At 42.1% G+C, this 17,556-nt stretch overlaps 1 protein-coding gene across 4 annotated transcripts in view; it reads left to right on the top strand.

Moving 5' to 3' along the window:
• Positions 1 to 17,556, top strand: part of EXOC4 (exocyst complex component 4) — an 869,227-nt gene that overhangs the window by 701,477 nt on the left and 150,194 nt on the right. The window lies entirely within an intron of this gene.

Raw genomic sequence — 17,556 nt, 5'->3', positions numbered from 1 at the left:
TTTTTGTATCCATTCAGCCAGTCTGTGTCTTTTGGTTGGAGCATTTAATCCATTTACATTTAAGGTAATTATCGATATGTATGTTCCTCTTACCATTTTCTTAATCATTTTGGGTTTGTTATTCTAGGTCTTTTCCTTCTCTTGTGTTTCCTGCCTAGAGAAGTTTGGTGGTGCTGAATTCTCTTAGCTTTTGCTTGTTTGTAAAGGTTTTAATTTCTCTGTCGAATCTGAATGAGATACTTGCTGGGTAGAGATCTTGGTTGTAGGTTTTTCCCTTTCATCACTGTAAATATGTCCTGCCATTCCCTTCTGGCTTGCAGAGTTTCAGCTGAAAGATCAGCTGTTAACCTTATGGGGATTCCCTTGTATGTTGTTTGTTGCTTTTCCCTTGCTGCTTTTAATATTTTTTCTTTGTACTTAATTTTTTTTTTTTTTTTTTTTTGCGGTACACGGGCCTCTCACCACTGCGGCCTCTCCCGTTGCGGAGCACAGGCTCCGGACGTGCAGGCTCAGCGGCCATGGCTCACGGGCCTAGCTGCTCCGCAGCATGTGGGATCTTCCCGGACCAGGGCACGAACCCATGTCCCCTGCATTGGCAGGCAGACTCTCAACCACCGTGCCACCAGGGAAGCCCTGTACTTAATTTTTGATAGTTTGATTAATATGTGTCTTGGTGAGTTACTCTTTGGATTTATCCTGTGTGGGACTCTCTGCGTATTCTGCTATTGATTCCTTGTAGAGAATTTTTCATTTCATTTATTGTGTTGTTCATCATTGTTTGCTCTTCAGTTCTTCTGTGTCCTTATGAAACGTTTCCTGTATTTTCTCCATTCTATTTCCAAGATTTTGGCTCATCTTTACTGTCATTACTCTGAATTCTTTTTCAGGTAGACTGCCTATTTCCTCTTCATTTTTTGGTCTGGTGGGTTTTTACCTTGCTCCTTGATCTGCTGAGTATTTCTCTGTCTTCTCATTCTGCTTAACTTACTGTGTTTGGGGTCTCCTTTTCACAGGCTGCAGGTTCGTAGTTCCTGTTGTTTTTGGTGTCTGCCTGCAGTGGCTAAGGTTTGTTCAGTGGGTTATGTAGGCTTCCTGGTGGAAGGGACTGGTGCCTGTGTTCTGATGGATGAGGCTGGATCTTGTCTTTCTGGTGGGCAGGACCGTGTCCGGTGGTGTATTTTGGGATGTCTGTGAACTTATTATGATTTTAGGCAGCCTCTCTGCTGATGTGTTGGGTTGTGTTCCTGTCTTGCTAGTTGTTTGGCATGGTGTGTCCAGCACTGGAGCATGCCGGTCATTGAGTGGAGCTGGGTATTAGAGTTCAGGTGGAGTTCTCTGGGGGAGCTCTCGCCAATTGATAGTACATGGGCTCAGGAAGTCTCTGATGCTCCAGTGTCCTGAACTCAGCTCTCCCACCTCAGAGGCTCAGGCCTGACAGCCGGCCGGAGCACCAAGACCCTGTCAGCCACACGGCTGTTGGGAAGTCTCAGGTCTTCTGCCAGCATTCAGTAGTTGTTCTGTAGGAGTTGTTCCACGTGTAGCTCTATTTGTGGGGAAGAAGGTGATCTCCACGTCTTACTCCTCCGCCATCTTGAAGGTCCTCTCTCTTCACACAGATCAATCAAGGAAAAGCTTGAAGGCAGATTTAGGGAAATCTTCCATTACTCCTTTGCTAGAAGATCCACATTTCATCTGGAAAGGACATAAATCTGGCAATCTCACTTCAGGCCTAGCCCACCACCTTTTTTCTCTTTGTGCTTAGTCTGTTTCACTTGCTCACAGCAGGCACCATGCAGAGGCCTTGCCCTGGCCCTTCAGACCAGAGTTCCTCATGAAATGGCTCAGCTGACATCTCAGCTTCAGGCGTGCACTGAAGCTGCTCCTCACAGGACACTCAACTCAAGATCTTATGTGTTTTTCTAACAATAAATCCAGACTCTAGTTCAAGAGCAGTCTCTGGGGCCTACATTTGAATACCAGCTCTTCACTATTAGTTATATGACCTTGAACAGTCACTCAGCCTCTCTGTGCCTTAGTTTTCTCATCTGTGAAAAAAGATAATAATAGTTTTTCCCTCAGGATTGTTTTGAAAATGTTAACCTTTTAGAACTGTTTTAACAAGATATTAAGCCCCACCTCCCAAATGATTAGCTGCTATTTTGATAATGACAGTGACGATGGTGACAGAGATTACCTTTACTACCATCTATGACCACACCCTATATTTCATCATCCACTCTATAAGAGACTTAGATTTCTTACTGGTGTTCTCCCAGTTCTGATCATTTTAATGCCGCTAACCCTTTCTTATGTCTCCCCAAATTGGGCATGTACAGGCCAGCAGTGGACAATACATAGTTATTTGTTCTGGAAGCCTCTTATCCCTTCACCTTTAGGACCCGCTGCTCCCTCCTCTGCCAAACTCTTTGTTAAGAACTCTCGTCTTACACAGCTTACAAATTACCCTTGGAAACAGGGTCTCTTGACCTTGAGCCAAATCTACGATTTCTTCTTTCAAGTCAGTGAGTTACCCAGTTAGGAAAGAAACAAAGTCATATGACTTGTTCATTGTGAGGTCTTCCTGGCTCCTAGTGAGTAGCACTTCCTAATTGTTCAAAAACCATCATTAATAGTCTTTTCTAGAATTTTGCCTATAGTTCTAAACTCACCCAATTTCTGTAATTTACCTTCTTTTCTTTTATGAACATCAGGGCATTTGCTCTCAGGCACTTTTTTCCATCTGCCAGGTTACCTCTAAGGTTACCAGCAGTGGTTCGGTAATTCTATGCTTTGAATTATTTCTGTGCCCCAAAGTTCTTGCCTAAGTTTATTAAACCTGTCAGAATATTATATCATCTCAGTTACTTTTGACACAGTTAATTACTCCATCTTAAAACAAGTAAACATTCATTTACTTGGCTTCTAGAATTTCATTCATTTAACATATGTTTATTGAGTACTTAAACCAGAGGTTGTAGATATAGCAATGAACCAAACAGAATACTGCTTTCATGGGGTTTACACTCTGTTGGAGATGGGAGAGAGGAGGTAGACAATAAATATAATACATAAACCTACAAAGAATTTTAGAAGATACTAAGTACTACAGGGAAAAATGGAGTAGGGTGAATAGACTCTGGAGTGTAGGAGAAGGAGGTTGCAGTTTTCAATAGGGTGCCCCAGGAAGCCCTGTCAAGTTGAGGTTTGAGAAAAGACTGCAAGGAGTTTTGGGAGTTAGAGAAGATATCTGAAAAGAGTGCCCTGGCAGAGGGCAAAGGCCCTAAGGCAAGACTCTGCATGACACTTTTCAGGACCAGCAGGGCAGCCAGTGTGTTTGGGGTAAAGTGAGCAAGAAGGGTACTAGAAGGATGTCTGAAAGGGAACAGAAGGCCAGACCATGTAGGGCCTTGTAGGCCACTGTAGGGATGTTGAGTTCTACTCTCACTGAAATAGGAGCCATTGCAGAAATTATGCTTATGAGCAGTATGATCTAACTTTTATTTTAAAATATAAGTATTGAGACTAGGCTGTGGGAGGACAGGGATGGAAGCAGGGAGACTGATGAAGGCCTGTTGTAGTGATCCAGGTGAGAAATGAAGACAGCTCTTACTGGTTGGTAGCAGCACAGGTGGTGAGAACTGATTGAATTCTGAATAGATGGTTGACCCTTGAACAACCCGGCTTTGAACTTCATGGGTCCACTAATACCCAGATTTTTTTCAATAAATATAGTACCTGTATTATCATTTTTAAAATTTATTTATTTATTTTTGGCTGCATTGGGTCTTTGTTGCCGCGCGTGGGCTTTCCCTAGTTGCGGTGAGCAGAGGCTACTCTTCATTGCAGCACACGGTTCACTGATCGCGGTGGCTTCTCTTGTTGCAGAGCACGGGCTCTAGGCTTGCGGGCTTCAGTAGTTGAGGCTCATGAGCTCTAGAGCTCAGGCTCAGTAGTTGTGGCACACGGGCTTAGTTGCTCCGCGGCATGTGGGATCTTCCCGGACCAGGGCTCGAACCATGTCCCCTGCATTGGCAGGTGGATTCCTAACGGCTGGGCCACCAGGGAAGCCCTGTATTTTCATTTTGCACATCTTTAAATTAACTAAGTGTGGGGAAAAGTTTGTATTTGAGTAGAGATCAGAACATGTGGAATCCAGAAAGAGAAAGACAAATATCGTATATTAACGCATGTATGTGGAATCTAGAAAAATGGTACAGATGAACCTATCTGTAGGGCAGGAATAGAGACGTAGACATAGAGAACGGACACATGGACACAGCGGGAAGGGGAGGGTGGGACGAATTGGGAGATTAAGTTTGACATAAATACACTACCATGTGTAAAACAGATAGCTAGTGGGAACCGGCTGTATAGCACAGGGAGCTCAGCTCGGTGCTCTGTGAGGACCTAGATGGGGGCGGGGGAGGGGATATAGGTATGCATGTAGCTGATTCATTTCGTTGTACAGCAGAGGCTAACTCAACATTGTAAAGCAATTTACTCCAATAAAAAAGAAAGAACATGTAGAATCAGAAGAACTAGGGTTTGGTTCCTGATTCTGTCCAAACTGTTTCAGCTTCCTGCCCTTGGGTGAGTCACTTATCAATCCTTTGTTTTGGAGGCAGAGATAGCAGTTTGTGGATTTTCAACGGTGCAGGGGGGTCTGCCCCCCTAACCCCCACGTTGCTCAAGGATCAACTGTATTTGGAAGGGCCAGGCGACAGAATTCCTGCCAGATTGGATACAGAGTGTGAGAGAAAGAACGGTATCAAAAATGACTCAGGATTTTTCATTTGAATGGTGAAAATTTGGAGTTGTCAGCGGTTGAGATGGAGGACCCTGAAGGTTTGGGGGCACTGGATGAGGATTTAAATTTGGAGTGTCTTTTAGACATCCACATGGAGATATGGGGTAGGTAGTCGGATATATGCATCAAAAGGAGAGAGGTCTGCCCTGGAGATATGTATTTGGTAGCCATCAACATATAAAGAGTGTATATAAATGGTATTTAAAACCATGGACTGCATGAAATCTCTACGGGATTGAATATAAGTATGACAGAGAAGAGGACTATGGGCTTTAAGAAGTTTGCAAGATGAGGAGAAACCAGCAAAGGAGACTGGAAAGCAACAGTCAGTGAAGTAGGAGGAAGGTGAAGAGAATGTGGAGTCCTGGAAACCAAGTAAAGGGATGAAGGGATCCCCGGTCTCAATGCTGCTATTCAGTCAAGCATTAGAACTGAGCATTGACTGAGTGATAAATTGAACAACGTGGAGGTCGTTGTGATTGTCACAAGAGTTATTTCTGTGGACTAGTAGGCAGGAAAGCTGGATTGATATGGGCTTACAAAAAGAATCTGGGAGTAGAGAACTTGTAAATGTAGGCAGAACTTTTACAGTGAGTTTTGCTGCGAAGGGAAACAGAAATGAGGTAGTAGCTGGTGAACTGAGGCCACATGAAGGATTTTTTTTTAATTGTTTTTTGTGTTAGCTTAAATAGAAATAGTGCATGTTTATATTTGAAGAAAATTATTTAGGAGAAAGGGAAAATTATTGATGTCGGAAAGAAAGGGCAAATTGCTGAAATTGTGTTTGAAGGTGGGATGCAATGCAACAAGTGTAGTAACTGGCTTTAGGCAGGAACATGGATGGTTCTGTTCACCACGCTCTGTCCTTCTCACGGGAATTGAGTTATTTCTCTGTCGTTTATATTTCACCATTTTGTCCAAACAATGCACCTATCTCTATTATACTACTTTTTCTTGAAAAATACCCATTGCTTTTGGTTCTTGGTATATTGTGGTCATCAAGTATCATGATCCTTCCCCGAAGAGACTATACCATTTTGGTATCCCTCATGGCCAAATTCTCTGGAATGATGTTCACTTATTGGTGCCCACTGTCACATCATTCCTTATACAGGGTATTATCTGTAGTAGTCTCCCACAGTTGCTGAATTACAGGCCCTGGATGAATCTATCTCAGGGTTGGGAAAATTAATTCTGTGAAGCTTTGAAGGGAATTAAATAGAAAATCATTTACGTAGTTGTTACACAACAGCGTGCGCACGCCCACAACCTATAACCCCATGGTGCCTTTTACCTATTACTTAATCAGGTTTTCCAGGCTCAGAAGAAAGTGTTTCCTCATTGTATGAGTCTGAAGATGCAAAGTGTCCTTACTTCCTCTCTTCCCATTTGTTGCCCTCCCCCAGATTGGCACCTGCTGAGGAGTAATTAGGGCAGTCCTAATTTGGACAGCCAAATCCTGATTACAGTGACAGGAAAAACAGGAAATGTTCTAGTTTTGCTGCCAGCAAATGACTGACTTAAATAGAAATCCATATACAATTCAAATGATCCAAAATGATGTAACACTGGGGAAGGAGGAAAGGAGCAGGGAAACATTGCAATCTGATTCTTTCTCAGCAGATATCTTTTACTGAAAGGATCCAGTCCATAAGCTCACAATGCCCTCTGCTGAGAGCTGGCATGTTTTCCAAGTTTACCATGAGAACCTGAGTGTCCACTGGGAGTTTGGAGATCTGAGGAAAGGTCAAAAAACATCTCACCTTTCTCTGAGCCCCTCACTCTGGAGAGAAAGCCTGTTCTATATAATGATGTCATGTTACGTGCTTTGGATAAAGAGAGGTTTCCTAAAAGTGAGGTGAGGACTAGAAGTCTTTTTCTTAATTAGTCACACCCCTTGGGGCTTAAAGAACTCAGCTGTGAATTCTCTGGAGCTCTGCATTAGTGATCAGGCAGTTGGTCTGTTGGTCTGCTACTTCCAAGCTGAGTGCTTCTCTCCCTTTGTCGTCCTCTTTGTCCTGAGGTACAAGCAGCAGCTTATGTGTCCCAGAATAGTCATTTGACAATGGAAAATCACAGTTTTTTAAAGTTTCTGTCTGTTCCAATTTAGCATCAGTTCATTAATCAATTTTTTTTTTTTTTTGCCTTCCTGCATTGTGTTGGGCCTGGTAGAAAATACAAATAAAACATCTTCTAATCTTAGAGGCTCAGTTGATATAAGACACAAACATGTTTTTATTAGGGGAAGGTGTAACCATCCCCACGGTCCACGTTTTACTGCTTCTCCAAAGAGGCCTGAGAACTCATGCCAGGGCATGAAGGAAGAGCGACGTGGAGATAAACTTGTGATCAGCCATGGCAGAAACCAGATCTGGCACAGGGCTGGACACCTTTTTGGCCCTCAACATGTTTATTGAGCGAAGGAGGAAATTCTTGACAGACCAAAGAGAATGAGCAAGCAGTAGGGACATGATGCGTGGAGGAGGGCTTGAGAAATGAAAATGACTGGGGTGGACAATGTAGTTGGGTAAGAATGAGCAGAAAATAGTTTTGTTTTTTTTTTTGAACTTCCCATATTAAGTACAGGAGCACCATCATAGGTCTTGGGAAGGAAGATGACCTACCTCGTCTGTCATCAGAGTGGTATCTTAAAAAGGTCTCAGTGGCCCCATTGTGCCAAAGAGCAGAGACTAGACACCGTAGGCTGTGACGACTTGTGAAGCGCTTTGGGTTTCCTGTGCAGACAGAGACCAGGATCCTGAATGAATGAGAGTCTAGTTGAGCTGGCCTTGCTGTCTTTGCCAGCTAAATAACTTTGAACCTCAGAAGAGCCAAGGGCTTATGCCAGAGAAACCCTCTGCAAGCTCCATTCCAGGCCTGTCTTCCGGTTTGCCTCTTGAAACTGTGCTATATGAACCAACTGTGCTATATGAACCAAACTGAACCACCCCACTCTCTTGGTTCACCTACCACTGAAACATTCATTTTTATTAAATAGTGAAGAGATAGAAAAGAACATTTATAAAATATGTACAGTATCTGGTTCATAGAGAGCACTCAGCAAATGAGAGCTTTTATTATGTGCTCCTGTAACTATTTTGATATTTATCCCAGTGTATTGCAATTTAAAATTTCTTTACTATGTGTTACTTGATCAGTTGTTGGTTTACATGTCTTTCTCTCTCAAAACACCGTTTTTCAACTGTGGACTCGCATCAGAGTTATTTGGGGAGATCTTAAAACACACAACCTGGATTTCCCACACTAGGCCCACAGAGCCCTGGGCCTGGGCAAGAGTAGTTCAAAAATGTCCCCAAAGTGATGCTCGTATGTGTCACTGATCTCAACTCTGGGGCTCTAGAAGGAAGTTACTGTGTCTTTTTTCCACATAATTGTCCCAACATTTAGCGTGATATCTGCATTCAGGCCTTTCCCTCATGTTTATTGGTCAGGTGAATAGCTTTACTTTTCTAGTGCCCATCAACTGCCTTCCTGCCAACTACAGATGCTGCCCACCCAACCAGGTGTCCCCCGAATTCCCTAGCAACAGCCAGTCTTAATTTCCCTGCACCTGACTCAGTCTACCATGATCAGCGAGGAGCCAGTTGCAGTCAGTTTGAAGCAAAGCAAACTGGACTAGAATGGAAATACGCACTCTGGAAAGTGCGTGGTCACTGTGCAAGGAACTTTATAGTCATCGATTCATCTCATCAGTCATAACACTTCTGAAGGTTCGATTCTCCTGACCTCACAAATGAGAAAACAGAGGTTCAGAAAGCTTCATACCATTTATGTATGAACACAGAGTATGCAGGTCACAGAGTATGCAGATGGCTGTACTTGCATGAGGAGCTAAGTCTGGCTCTGAAGCCCAAAGAAGAGGCAGTGGAATTAAAGAGGAAATGGGAAACTCAAGCAAAGTTTCAAGTAGTTCAGAGAGACATTTTAGTCGGAGCACAGACTCCAGAACAGTCACTCTAGGCTCAGTTCAGGCTCTACCCTCATCAGCCACTAGACATGGGCAAGTTACTTAATCTCTGTAACTTGGTATATCGTCTGTCAGATGGGAACAATAACAGTGCCTACCACACAGGGTTGTTATCAGGATTGAAAGAGTTAGTATATGTAAAGTGCTTAGAAGAATGCCTAGTTCGTGGTAAATACTAAATAAGTCTCAGCCAGTGTTATTTATTGTTGCTGCTGTAAGTGGTGTTCTTGTTATTATTTACTTTTAAATTAATTCATTGATAATATTGTTGATATTTCCTAAGAAGATGGCAAAAAGGTATTTTTATGCCATCTATTACACCCCTGATGTTTTGTGCTTCAGTAATATCATTCATTCATTCAGTCTGTTACTTTATCTTTTCAGTAATTATTTATTAAGCATTTCTGGAGTCCATCGTTACTCTAGAGCTGAGTCTAGAAGTGAATAAACTAAGCAACGTCCTGCCTTAATGGATTTTTACACTCATTAATAGAAAATAATCAAGTATCAAACAAAATAAATTTCTCAGAAATTTTACATTCTTGGTCCACTCTGCTATAATTATTTTCTTCTTGGTTTTTTATTTTTTTGCGGTACGCGGGCCTCTCACTGTTGTGGCCTCTCCCGTTGCGGAGCACAGGCTCCGGACGCGCAGGCTCAGCGGCCATGGCTCACGGGCCCCAGCCGCTCCGCGGCATGTGGGATCCTCCCGGACCGGGGCACGAACCCGTGTCCCCTGCATCGGCAGGCGGACTCTCAACCGCTGCGCCACCAGGGAAGCCCTTTGGTTTTTTAAATATCAAACAATTATGACCCTTCATATGAGAGCTTCTCTATTTAAAGGTTGTTATTAAATTATCCCCAAAGGTTACCTCCTTTAAGCTCTGAAATTCCAAGTCCTTTTCCCTGGGTCCTCTTGAATTGTTTCGGTTTCCCATCAACCATCTCCAGAGTTATCAGATGTTTCTTAAGTTGTGATTCCAAGGTAGAAATACATAGCATCACAAAGCTCTCTTATGATGAGTGTGATGTGAAAGCCAACCTGATGTTTCTTTGCTCTTCCTATTTATTCTGCTCCATCTTATCTTAAGAGATTTTTTAGTATTGTGTTTGTGTTTGTTTTGTTTTAATCAGCAGTATAGTACCAGCTTTGATTTCTACATCCGTCATTGTCATGATCACGGTGTTGCTGGACGTTGCACTGCAGTTTGGCCAGCTACAGGTCCAGTCGTTCACAGTTGAAAATCGACTACAGTAGCTTAATTTGGACCAACCTTGTCCGGAGTTTATTTATCTAGCTTGGCTTCTAGTTTTCTGAAGTGTCTGAAAGATTCAGTCTGGGAAAGTAAACATCATGCCCAGGCTGCCAGCAAACAGTTGAATCCAATTAGCCCCACCTGCCCCTGGTTGTTTACCTAATGAAAGACTCAGCACCCCAGCTGTATCCAGGGACCAGGCACACTTGGATTTCCCAACTGTTTCCGAGAGGAAGCAGTGCACATCAGAGCCAGTAGACACCAGCAGATGTTTTCTGAATGGAATTCACTCAGCTGTGTCTGGAGGGTGGACTCTTCCCATAGCAGCCTTATCACCTGTTCCAAGAGGTATACCTATTTTCCTCTTCCTCCTGGGAGCAGGTACAAATAGTTTCACAGATGGCTCTGTCTGTGGCCGTTGAGCTGTGAATTAATGAGTAGATTATGGTCCTGGTAGTGGTGATTGACCCTACTCCTCTTGTGGAATAATTATTGTAGATTTAGTTCTCCTTTTTCGAGGCTATTTAGATGTATCCTGGAATTTTGTAACCCACATAATCCCATTTATCTCAAAATTATAAACTAATAAATGCAATTAGTTAGGATGGGACCTTTGCCATTTGAATGAAAAATTCCCTTTAGGGTAATCGTATGTTGCTAATCAATGCTAATATTTCAAATCAGAATATTTGGAATTGCTTTTGGGATTGATGTTCATTACAATATGAATTAATAATTTATTGTTGAGGGCAATATATAGGTAGGCAGCGTGCTAGTTAATTTGGATTACTGTTTTTTAATAAGACAGGATCTATGAATATTAGTGAAGGCAGTAATATAATACCATATTATTGAATTAAACCAGTCTTAAAAAAATACATAAGTAAATGATGTGAGTACCTTTGACATAGTATCCCGCTAAGCTAATTTTTTCATTCCAGCGAGTGCTAAAATGAAAAATTCTAGATCCCTAAAGCGTACAGTACCGTCTCACATGTACAGATCCAAACTGTCTCCTGAACCCTGGGGCAGATGGGGGCCAGGATGGATGGGCTCAAAGAAAACTGAGTTGGCTTTGGACTTCTAACTCTGTGGAGCAGAATTTGACTTGTAGTGTGGGTATAAGAGGAATTGAACCAGGCAGCCACAGTCCTTTGTAGTTATGGACACTGAAATTTAACTTTTATATAATTTTCACATGTCACAAAATATTTTTTCTTTTGATTAAAAAAAAACATTAAAAAATGTCAACCCTATTCAGAGCTTACGACACATACAAAGTAAGCTAATGGGGCAGATTTGACAGACAGACCATAGTTTGTCTGACCCATTGTCCAACTCTGTTGGACAGAGTCCTAATTATGAGGTTATAAACAGTAAGTATAAAAGGAAGGCTTTTATTCATTTGCTTTCCAAAGGGGAAGATTACTGTAGGCTGACACAGTCAACAGAGTCCTCCCAGAGAAAGTGAGGTTTTGAGGAGACTTTCCAGTAATAGGCCACCTATGAATAAGTAAAGGGGAAGGTTTAACAATAATCACTCCTTGGTTCATTTGTCTTGAGTCAGGACTTTTTTATGTTGGACTTTTTTTTTTTTCCTGAAGGGGACACACCTGTATTCATTATTCTTACTTGTACTGAATTCAGACAGGTATGGAGAGACCATGGCAAAGTGATCTGTAATTTGGTCAAAATGCCAGATGGCTTGATGGCTCACCTAAGTCGTTCAGTGCAGAGAAATAGTAAAGGAAAACCACTAAAATGGTTTTAGCTTAATCAGTTACCCAGTCTCCTAAAACTGAAGAGGGCTTATTTTTATGTCCAGTTCAGTTCTTATACACTTTCCAAATACCAGATATTGTGCTAGGCGTTAAGAGCCCAAAAGCTAATGAGAAATCAACTCTGTCCTCAGAGAACTCATCATCTAGTAGGGGATGCCAACTTGTAAAGAAGTGTGGTAAGGACCACTGAGAGCAGAGGTATGTGTAAGGCAGTGGTTCTCACCTTTGAGTGTACATTGGAATCACCTGGGAAACTTTTAAAAATTCTGATGCCTGGGTCCCATCCCCAGAGATTCTGATTTACTAGGTCTTAGAAGTGGCCTGGGCGTCCAGTATTTTTTTGTTTTTTTTAAAGCTCCCCAGGTGCAGTCAAGATTGAAAACCTGAGGTAAAGGATGATATGGTACAAAAGAAAGGACTCAGCTGTCCCAAGGGAAGAGCCGAGGTAATGTTTGATCAGTAGAGGCAAACAAGGAACATGGAAAAAGGCTCTCTGGGCAGAGATAATACATACAAGCAGGAAACAGTATATCCCCTTCAAAAACCATTAGAATACTCACTGCGGGTAGGGTGTTCAACCAACACGGGCAGGGATTTGACTGGGAGTAGTGAACAGAGACAAAAGAGGAAAGCAGTAGCAGGAGATGAAGTTGAAAAGGTAGATGTTCATGCCTTGCTAGGTTTGGACTTGGTCTTAGAATTAGGAATCAGTGAAGAATTCTAAGAAGGAAAAAACATGACTGCATTTGTACAATTTTAGAAAAATGATTCTTCCGACTAATTTGGTGAGTTGGACTGATGGTCTTGAAGCTCCAGGCAAGACACCCAGTTATAAGGTTACTGCCAAGTCCAAGTGAAAAATGATGAGGGTCTAAATATAGGCTAAGGGCAGTGAACCGGGACAGGAAACAACAGATTTATAAGTTACCAAGCAGATGGAACTGGGAGGTTATGGTATCTATGGGTAATGAGGATGACCCCGAGTTCCTGACTTAAATAACAGGGTGGATGGTTGGACTGTTGACCAAAATAGGGAATACTAGATGTTCAGTGGGAGAGGGAAAGGTGGATAATACATGAGCTCCTTTGACTCTAATTTAAATAGCTGGTAGGACTTCCAAGTTCAGTTCTCCCGTTAACATTTGTATATGCAGATCCGAGACTTAGAAGAGAGGGCAGCCCTGAAGGTATTAATTTGGGAGTCTTTGGAATACAGGTGGGTCATGTCTGGTAAGAAGATGAGATTGCCCAAGTGAGACATGCAGAATGCTGTGGAATACCAACATGTAAAGTATGGACAGAGGAAAAGAACCCTCAGTTCGGCTAAGAAAGCGCTTAGGAGAAGATGATGATGTGGATACCAAAGGAGTAATATTTTAAGAAGGGAATAGTCAAAAGTATCAGATGCTTCTGAATAATCAGAGTATAAAGTAAAAAAAAATACCCACGGATTGGTACAGCAGTGTCAGGGAAACGGTGGTTCTAGAATCCTGACTGCAGTTGATTTAATACTGAATTTTGACTTCGGTTAGAAGTGTGGAGTGGATAGATTTAGGAAATCCTTTTCCTACTCCTAATATGTAGAAAGTCCTAATACATAGAAAGTCCAGATAAAAATATGTATCTTTAAGAATATATTTTAAATATGTAGCCAAATTCAAAAGAAAGAAAATTTTCCACATGCCTCAAATGAAGGAGGAACTAAAAGCCATAGCAACAAGCAAATGTTGAAGTTGAGAGGCCCACAATGGTATCAGGACCACATATAGAGGTTGTCTTTGTCTGTTTGGGCTGCTATAACTAAATACCAAAGATTGGGTGGCTTATAAACAACAGAATTTTATTTCTCACCGTTCTGGAGGCTGGAGTCCAAGATCATAGTGCTGGAAGAGTCAGGTTGCAGACTGCTCATTGCATTATCACCTGGCGGAAGGGGCTAGGGAACTCTGTGGGATCTCTTTCCTAAGTCATTAATCCCATTCATGAGGGCTCCACCCTCATGACCTAATCACTTCCTAGAGGCCCTACCTCCGAATACTGTCAAACTGGTGGTAGGATTCCAACATGTGAATTCTGGGGGGACACAAACATTCAGACCATAGCAGAGGTGAAGACCCAATAGGGGCCTAGCATATTAACACCTGCGTGGCCTGAAATTTTATCGGTGCAGAAGTTGTGCATGGGGTTTTTCCACCTATAAATGGAACCAGGAAAACTCTGTGCTTGAGAATGAGCCACCCTACTTGGAGTAGAAAAAGTGGCCCCTAAAAGAAATCAGAATCCTACACATGTGACATGTGCAAGTAAGGACCTCAATTTGTACCACCCATGTAGGGAGAGAAAATTTTAAGCCAAGACAGGGAAGGAAAAAAGAATCTTAAAATCTTATTTGGAACTGATGAAACCTTTAGGATCCAGGAGAGGCAAATGCAACCCACCTAATAGTGACATCTCTAAAATGCAGGGCAAATGTGGGATTCCTACAGAGGACATGTCCTACTGAGGTAGAGCTTGCAGACCAGCAGAGTAGACCACATGAGAAAACTCACCATCATGAGAAAAGAAGGAAAATGCAGCTGATAGGACATTTGACATCCAAAGAATTACCAAAAAATACAGAGACACATAAAAAGAACTTTACAATTACTGTTTTTAAAATATTCAAGGAGATAAAAGAAGGAATAGAATTCATAATACAAGCACAGGACAGTTTGGAGGGGAGAAGCCAGTGCATTTGTCTAGAAGTAAAAAATATGATCATTGAAAAATTTGTAAGAAGGAATAGATGGGTTAAATCATAGAGTAGATCCTGGAGGGAGACTTCACGAGTTGAAAAAGTGTACAACAGGTGAGAAAGTAACGTCAGTGAGTGGAGGCTGCGCTCATTTGATGACAGTGTGTGTGAAGGAGAGAGAGGAGCTTTACTAGAGAGAAATGCTAGATCAAGAAAGAGATTCAGTCATTCATTCATTTAAAAAAATAACACGGGATTGAGGAATATATTGAGAGAGACCCTAAATATGCAGAAAAGGGGGGGATCGTTGCGGGGTGGGGAAAGGGTCCCCCAGAGCCTAGGTAGAGGGATTACTGGAAGTGGAGAATGAAACAGATTTGAAAGTATTTCTGTGGGGGGTAGGAGGTGGGATGTTTGAAAAGTATATAATTAGGTCTCCTCCTTTCTTTGGCGGATGGGAAGAATGTGGGGGATAAGCAATGAGGAGATAAAGAAAGGGCAAAGGTTTAAAAAATAGCTATAGAGGGGCTTCCCTGGTGGCGCAGTGGTTGAGAGTCCGCCTGCCGATGCAGGGGACGCGGGTTCGTGCCCCGGTCCGGGAAGATCCCACATGCCGCGAAGCGGCTGGGCCCGTGAGCCGTGGCCGCTGAGCCTGCGCGTCCGGAGCCTGTGCTCCGCAACGGGAGAGGCCACAACAGTGAGAGGCCCGCGTACCGCAAAAAAAAAAAAAAAAAAAAAAAAAAAAAAAATAGCCATAGACATTTAGGTTGCTTCTATGACCTGGCTGTTGTAAATAGTGCTGCAGTGAACAGTACAAGTGTCTCTTTAAAAAAAATAAATTTATTTTTTTATTTTTGGCTGTGTTGGGTCTTTGTTGCTGCGCACAGGCCTTTCTTTCTAGTTGCGGCGAGCGGGGGTTACTTTTCATTGCGGTGCGCGGGCTTCTCATTGCGGCGCGCGGGCTTCTCATTGCGGCGGCCTCTCTTGTTGCGGAGCACGGGCTCTAGGCACGCGGGCTTCAGTAGTTGCAGCACTCGGGCTCTAGAGTGCATGGGCTTCAGTAGTTGTGGCGCACGGGCTTAGTTGCTCCGCGGCATGTGGGATCTTCCCGGAGCAGGGCTCGAACCTGTGTCCCCTGCGTTGGCAGGCGGATTCTTAACCACTGCGCCACCAGGGAAGTCCTACAAGTGTCTTTTTGAATTATGGTTTTCTCTGGGTATATGCCCAGTAGTGGGATTGCTAGGTCGTATGGTAGTTCTATTTTTAGTTTTTAAGGAACCTCCGTACTGTTTTCCATAGTGGCTGTATCACTTTACATTCCCACCAACAGTGAAGAGGGTTCCCTTTTCTAGACACCAAGGGGGGAAAAAGCTGGTGGGGGGCGTGTGTGATGAATTGGGAGATTGGGATTGACATATATACACTAATATGTATAAAATAGATAATAAGACCCTGCTGTATAAAAAAATGAATAAAATTCAAAAAATATGTATATATTTTTAAAAAATAGCCATAGAGCAACTGAGAGAGGAGGTCGATCAGAGACAGGTAAAAAGAATGCCAAGGAATGTTGAGGATCCTTCTGCTGTGGAATAGCATAAATTTGAGATGGTACCATTCTGTAAGACTGAATCCGGCACCCCACATATAAAAGTGTAAAAATTTTATTGTGGGATTAATCCATAAACATTGCAGAAAAGATGCAAGAAAATAACAAAGAAAAAACAGAAATGGAAGATATCAGTGAGAGTAATTTGAGAGATCCCAGGGAAGAAGTTTCTCTAGTCTAATTTTTGTATTGCTGAGCATAGTTACTATTAGAAAACTTTTGCTTGTAGTGAGTTAGAAGAATTCAACTATGGCTCTCTTATTTATTCTAGCTTATTTTCAGATTACCAGGGCAATATTGCTCCCTACATCATGAAATCTTGTTACCTCAAGTTAGGTTGTCATGAGTCAGGGTTTTTAGGCATCAACAACTTCTGTCTACAAACATTAATTGTCTGTTGGATAAAGGAGGTTTTACCATACATCCAAGCATATACACCGTGTATATATTGTATATTTAGAAGCACATCATGTTCTTCAGTATAACCCTTATACCAACATAAATTCCTGCCTGTGATGGAGGGGAAAACCTCCTATAGTCTTGTTCAACTTCAGAGGACTAGTCAGCTAATTAGCAATCCCTTCATAAATAAATGTCATTCTGTCACCTAGAATTGCTGAGGGGGGATTTTTAGACCATTGAAATTAGTTATAGTGACAGAAATGTTGAACAGAAAGGGAAGCTTCTTAGTTAAGTTGAAATTGAACATTTACAGTGAATTTACAGGTACATTTTGGAAAGAGCCGTGTTAATAGCTCACCCATGGGCCCTGTTAAAGGAGTTGAAGCCTGTCACTTTAGGTCATTTGTCAAAGCCCACTGGAGAGAGCAATAATCAAAGACTTTTCTGCTTGACATCAAGGGCAGAAGATTTCTCTGTGATGGTAGATTTACTTTGAATAGAGGGGTGTCCATGGTTCAAAGAACACCTTCAAGTAGAGCTAATTGGTAGTTTAAACCAAGAGGTCAGAGAACAACTTTTTGTAACACTTCCATCACCTTTCAGGTATCATTTATGTTGTTGTTTAATTGCACTCTTTTGTATGGTTAACCCACTTTTTATTTGTTCAACATCTTTCTCGAAAGAATCCCTACCTACCCCCACCCCCCAAACCTACCATACACTTTCATTTATTCTAAGGGATTAACTGTGATAAGGGGAACTAGTTAATATTATTAGTTTCACAATTACTCAACAATGAAGAAACTAAAAATGGAAGCTAGGAATGATGTTTCCCACAAAAGTGACCTATTCGTGGATGTCATGCTTCCAACTAGATAGTAGATTATGTTAATAGGAGAGGTGGGCATGGTATCTTTTTTTCCGCAGCAAAGGTGGATGGAAAATGCTAACTGGAAGCCAGGCAGTGTCCTGAAGTGTG

This window comes from Physeter macrocephalus, chromosome 5 (genome assembly GCF_002837175.3).
Source record: "Physeter macrocephalus isolate SW-GA chromosome 5, ASM283717v5, whole genome shotgun sequence".
NCBI classification, from domain to species: domain Eukaryota; kingdom Metazoa; phylum Chordata; class Mammalia; order Artiodactyla; family Physeteridae; genus Physeter; species Physeter macrocephalus.
This window is presented reverse-complemented; position numbering and strand designations above follow the sequence as displayed.